This window comes from Sorex fumeus, unplaced genomic scaffold, assembly GCF_029834395.1.
Source record: "Sorex fumeus unplaced genomic scaffold, SorFum_2.1 ptg000063l, whole genome shotgun sequence".
NCBI lineage: Eukaryota > Metazoa > Chordata > Mammalia > Eulipotyphla > Soricidae > Sorex > Sorex fumeus.
In genome coordinates this window covers 71,050,084-71,056,628 of record NW_026606120.1, presented here as the reverse complement: position 1 = coordinate 71,056,628, position 6,545 = coordinate 71,050,084, and the positions used below count along the sequence as shown (strand labels likewise).

At 50.5% G+C, this 6,545-nt stretch overlaps 1 non-coding gene across 1 annotated transcript; it reads left to right on the top strand.

The window, feature by feature from the left end:
• The first annotated feature begins 4,210 nt into the window (after positions 1–4,210).
• On the top strand, positions 4,211–4,282 carry TRNAQ-UUG (transfer RNA glutamine (anticodon UUG)). The gene has a single exon. It is a non-coding gene; the product is annotated as a tRNA-Gln (tRNA).
• The last annotated feature ends 2,263 nt before the right edge of the window (positions 4,283–6,545 follow it).

Here is a 6,545-nt window from a genome sequence, read left to right as displayed (position 1 = left end):
GTGGGTGTGTAAAATAGTACAACGACTTTGGTGGTTTGGCAGTTCCCATAAGCTTCAAGTACTCTTACCCTTCACCCCAAGTGAAGCAAGTAAGTCCCAAGAATATATCCCAGACTAGAAAAGGTTTGCACAAGAATGACCCTGGTAGCTTGGTTTCCATGAACCTCAAACTAGAAGAAATTCAAATGGCCATCAGCAGGGAGAACAGACCAATTAACAGTGTTCATTGACACGGACTACTGCTTAGTAATAAAGCAATCCTGATATATAAGTGACAAGGATACACACACACACACACACACACACACACACACACGCACACGCACACGCACATGCACACACACAATTTAAGCTCACCAGTTTGGAGTTGGTTCCCGTGACCTAAAACCAAGGTGTCCTGAATAATACAAGCACTCTGTAGATCTGCCTGTTTTCCAAACAGAAAGGCATAAAGAGAAAATTCTCTCCTGGGCTGGACTGGACACAAAAATTAGGTCACAGACTATAACAACCATATAGGCATTCATCTCACCTTGATTTTCAGACCCCAACCAAGCAGCCTGCACCAAACTAGTGACAAAGGTATCCATCCTCCTAGCACAGAAAAGGTCCACAGGAAATATCTGCTAAGCTCCAAATTCTGGGACAAATTGGGACAAAGAATTTTATGGGCCTCCAGCTAGGACTCTCCACCTCCCACCACAGTGTGACACGGGATTATACATTTGTAAAAATAATTGATTTTTTCCCATTGGGATTGTGCATTTTGTTTTATGTAATAAGAACTAGAAATAACAAAAAGAATGAGAGAGGGCTGGAGAAATAGTAAGGTGGGTGGGCTCTTGCCTTGTATGCTGCTGGCTGATCTGGGTTCTGTCCCTGGCACCACCTTTAGTCAGCCAAGCCCTGCCAGGGAGTGACCTGCTGTGCACAGAGCCAGGAGTAAGCCCTGAGCATTGAGAAGGAGGAAGAGGAGGAGGAAAAAGGGGAGGAGGAGGAGGAGGAGGAGAAAGAGGAAAAGGGGAAAGGAAGAAGAGGAGAAAGAAGGAGTAGAAGCAGCAGTAGCAGCAGCAATATTTCATATGCACTGTCAAATGGTGATATGTAAATAAAACAAGATGCAGGGCCAGAGAGAGAGTCCAGTGTTTAAAACACTTGCGGCTGATCTAGAGTTTAATCCCCGGCACTCCATATGGTCCCCCAAGTACTGCCAGTAGAGATTCCTGAGCACAGAGCCAGGAGTAAGTCTTGAGCACCACTGGACATGACACAAAACACAAAAGACTAAACAAACAAAAAATAAAACAAGGTGCAGAAGAGTATTTTAATTTTAATTTTTTTTTCTTTTTGGGTCACACCCGGTAATGCACAGGTGTGACTCCTGGCTCTGCATTCAGGAGTTACTCCTGGCGGTGCTCAGGGGACCATATGAGATGCTGGGAATCGAACCCGGGTTGGCCACGTGCAAGGCAAACGCCTTACCCACTGTACTATCGCTCCAGCCCAAGTATTTTAATTTTTAAAGGGTATGCGTATGTATATATTTTGTAAGAAGAAAATAACTCTAGAAAGAATCAAAAAATGCCTCTGAGAACAAAGTTATAGACACTGTCACTATCACCTCGTTGTTCATCAATTATTGTTATCAGTAATACTATGAGACTTGTTACTATGTTTGGCATATGGAATACACCACGGGTAGCTTGCTAGGCTTTGCTTGCCCTGCGGGCAAGATACTCTCAGTAGCTTGCCAGGCTCTCCAAAAGGGGCAGACGAATTGAACTCAGGTCGGCCAAGTTGGCCGTGTGCAAGGCAAACGCCCTACCCGCTGTGCTATAGCTCCAGCCTAAAGTTATAGTAAGGAAGTATTATTTATCCACATATTTCCTTTTATGCCTTCTTAACTTTGTATTATACTCATGTTTGTGTAACTTTTAAATTCGGTGGTGGTGGCGTGTTTGGACCATACCCAGCAGTGCTCTAGGGTTACTCCTGGCTCTCCACTCTCAGAGACCCAGCCAGGGTCAGCCACAGGCAAGGAAATTCCCTTAACCCCGATATTATCTCTTCATCCTTATCTTGAAAGTTTTTAAGAGAGAAAAAGAAGTCTCTTTTTTTAGTGAAAAATTTATTTATATTTTAATTAATTTATTTATTATAACATAGGAGTACTGCTGTTTGTTCAGCCATTGATTAACCTGATTAACCTGATTGAATTGGGAATGACCTGCACATTACTTTTTTCTCTTTTTTTAATTGTATCACCGTGAGATAGTGTTACAAAGCTTTCATGTTTGAGATTCAGCCATACAATGATGGAACACCCATCCCTCCACCAGAGCACATTTTCCACAACCAACGTCCCCAGAATCTCCCCCACACACACATTGCATAGAGGGCCAAGGAGATAGTACAGCAGGGCATAGTATTTGCCTTGCACGCGGTCAACCCAGGTTCAGTCCCTAACACCCCATATGGTCCCTGAACACCAGCAGGATTAACCCTTGAGCATGAGCATCACCAGGTAAGCTTCCCACCCCTCCCCCAAACAAAGATGCAAAGTATTTCATGTTTCTTCTGACAAAACCCAAGAGTCTTACAAAATTCTTTTTCTCAAGTGACAGAAAAATAAGTCCTCATGCATTCACTCCTGCAGATAACTGTCATCAGCAGAGCTTTTTGTGGGTCTGGACTAAGCAGATTATTTGCCATAGAATGCACTCTGGATACTGGAAGCAGAAAGCCAACGAGAAGAAGGTCAGGTAGCTCATAGAACTGGAGGGAAAGCCAATTCTGGAAAGGGCGAGAACGAAGGAGGAGGCAGTCAGGAACCCAGCAAGGTCAAGATCCCGCACTGTCTGCTCAGGAGCCAGGGAGGCAGCCCAGGGAACATGGCCCAGCCACCATTGCTGTCACCAGGAGCAAAAGAACAAGTTTTAAAATACATTTGGACACTAGCCACTTTGGAGTTTAAGTCCAGTTGGCCAACACCTTCATTCTGGCTGCCAGAAGCAGGAAGAGTAAGTCCATCTATCTTGGGATCCAGACTGGCTGTCACCCCACCCTATACAATTCTACATCCATCAATAAAGGCAATCAGTCAGGTGTCCTAGGGTAAAAAGATCGCAAATGCTCATTACAAGTATGTATATCCATATGTGATAGTGCATCTTGAAAAAATGAAAGAGGGCCGAAGAAATAGTATATATAATATAAATATATAATTATAATATATATATGTATTTTTAAAATGTTAAGTAGAATTTTATAATGCTACTAAGTGGATAAATATCTTGGTTTTATTTTTTTGACCTTTGGTCGATTTTGTCCTGTATATCTTTTCTTAAAATGTACAGAAAGGCGGCACAGTATTTTAAACTCCTGCACAATATTCATTGGCTAGATATTGCCAATATTTATTAAATTAACAGTCAGCCGATGGTCATTCCTCTGCTCTTCTTCACATCACCGCTTACAAGAAATTTCCCTGAGCCCTTTGGCACTTGTCCTGGCAGTCCCTTGGGAGAAAAGTTCCAAAAGTGGAACTGCTGAGTCAGACGGCATTACAATCTGGTCTGACGCCAGACGTCTTGCACTAAAGCCTGGGAAGTGGGAGAAGGCGCCGCGGGGCCAGAGCCCGCCGCCTGGGATCAGCGCCCCCCGCCCGGGCCAACGGCGGGTCCCCGCAGGGGGGCGGTGCAGCAGCCCGGTGCCGCCTTCCCGCAGGCGCCGTCCCCGGGGGCGCCCAGGCCTTGAACCGCCGTCCCCCCACGTGCCAGTCCGCTTCCCTCCCCGCTTGGCCAAAGTGTCCCTCCTAGGGCCCTGGCCGCGGAAATAAATAAATAAAGCCAGCACGCCGCGCCGGCTGCGCGCGCCCGAACCCGGGCTCCGGGGGTGGGGCCCCAGGGTCCGGCCCGGCCTCCGCGACCCACCTCCCGGCCCCCGCGGCCGCTAGGTCCCCACCGGCCGCCGTCCTGGGCGCGGCGCGGGACCCCCGGCGGGCGGGGGAGCGCGGCGCCGGGCGGAGACCGGCCCGAGCGGGAGCGCCGGAGACGCAGGCGGCCCGGGCTGCTGCGGGGCGCCCGCGGGGCGGCCGGGGTCGCGGGGGCCGGGGCCGAGCGGACCTCGGCGGCCGCTGGCGGGAAGCGGCGGCGCCCGCGCGCCTGTGAGGCGGCTTGACAAGACTCGCGGCCGCCTAAAGCTGCCAGCGGGTCCCATGGTGTAATGGTTAGCACTCTGGACTTTGAATCCAGCGATCCGAGTTCAAATCTCGGTGGGACCTCACCAAACTTTTTTGGCTCTGCGAGCCCCGTTTTGGGCACGGCGGCCTGTCGCGGCCACACGCCAGCCGTGCCCGTGGCCCCCATTGACCCAGCCGGCCGCGGGTTAGGGTCCCTCCCCCTCGCTCCTCGCGCTTTCGTTTCAGGGCCGCCCCGGGGCTCGCAGTGCGCATGCGCGGGAGCCGGGCGGGCCCGCGGCCCGGGACGCGGGAGCTGGGACGCCAGGGCTCCCTTGGGTGCTGCTGAGGTCCAGGCGGCGGGGGGGGGGGGGGGGGGGGCCTTTTCCTTTCTGGCCGAGATGCGCAGGGCGCTCGGTCCCGGCCCTCCCGCGAGCCGGGGACGCCGTGACCAGCCGGGGCCGGCGGCACGGGAAGGAAAGACGGACGGGGGAGGAAGGGGCCTTGCGGGGTGTCGGTGAGTCCGTCGGGCTCGGCTGTCCGGTACCGAGGCGGACGGAGGCCTGTCTGTGCCTCACAGCAAAGCAACAACCAAATAATAATAATAATAATTATTATTATTAATCAGCAAAGCAACGACATAATAATAATAATAATAATAATAATAATAATAATAATAAAATTCCCTTAGTGAAGTTCTTAGGCCGGCCAGGCTGGTCCCGCCGCGGCTTCTCAACCTGCGTATGGGGAACGTCATCGCTGGGAGCATGCATAGGGAACCTCGGTGGGGTTCGTCGACAGGGGATGTCTCTTATTGGCCAGTCCTGGCCACGACCCGCGTTGGGGGTGCTGACCAGCTGCACGGGATTTGCAGGAAAGGGTGTCCCCCCTGGGACGGGGAGGAAGGGTGTGCCAGCCGTGTTGTCGTCTTTGGGTTGGTATCCGGGGTTTTGAGGGCTGTCTGTCCCTCTGGGATAAGTGACGAGGGAGCCAGGTGACGCATGAACATCTCCCTACAGGGTGATTGGCACTGTGCTTTTAGTCCCCACCTCTTGGGAGGGTGCCATGGAAACAGAGGAGCCCAGCGCTGTCTCTCCCCTGAGCACCTCTCCTCCCCCACCCACCCTCTGCAGACTGCCAACATCTGAATGGGTTAGAGGATGAGCAATCCCAGCCTCAAAAATATCTAGGAAGGAGAGGTGGAAGGACTTGCTGTGCCAGACACGAAAGCTTATCATTAACTCTGAACTAGAGGGGTTCATCTCAGGCATCTTCTATGCTCTATCACACGCAGCAGATATGATAAGAGACAAACCTTCCCCAGGAGCAGAGTTCAGGATACCTGAAAGCTGATTTAGGACAAAGCACAACAGAGGGACAGGAATTTACTTTTGAATGAATTGTTCTGGGACAGTGCAGATCCATTCAACTTCTATGGAACATAGCCATAAATTCCATGTGGATTAGAGCTTCTTCTTTGCTCTTGGGTCACACCCTGTAGTGCTCAGGGGGGTTATTCCTGACTGTGGCTCTACAATTTGATGGTGCTCAGAGGACCGTATGGGATGCTGGGATCAAACCTGGGTCGGCCACATACAAGGCAAACGCCCTACCCACTGTACATTATCCCGGCCTGAATTAGAGTTTCTTTAGGTGGAAAGGAAAGCAACAAAGACAATCTAGGAGACTAGCTTCTTGGACTTTGGGTGGAAAAAATCTTTATCAAAATACTAGAAAGGGGACCTTTGCATGTGGCCAAACCGGGTATGATTCCCAGCATCCCATATGGTCCCTCGAGCACTGCCAGGCGTTCCTGAGTGCAGAGCCAGGAGTAACCCTTGTGCATTGCTGGGTGTGACCCAAAAAGCAAAAACAACAACAACAACAACAACAAAAAACTAGAAAGGTTCAGGACTAGAGAGACAGAAAGATAGTATAACAGGTAGGAAACTTACCTTGCACGAGGCCAACCTGGGTTTGATCCCCAGCATCCCATATGGTCCCGTTTCACCATGCTAATATGGCCCTGTTAGGGCTCAAGAAAAACCTCCCCATGGGCCCCGAGCAAGCATCAAAGTTTCAAAGAGAAACAAAAACCCCAAATAATGTGAACTTTCACAGACATGTAAATAGGTAGGATGTTAGAGCAGAAAATACTCATGCCCTGGGCTGGAGCGATAGCACAGCGGGTAGGGCGTTTACCTTGCACACAGTCGACCTGGGTTCAATTTCTCTGCCCCTCTCAGAGAGCCCGGCAGGCTACCAAAAGTATCTCGCCCACACGGCAAAGCCTGGCAATCTACCCGTGACATATTCAATATGCCAAAAACAGTAACAACAAGTCTCACAATTTGTTGAGACATTACTG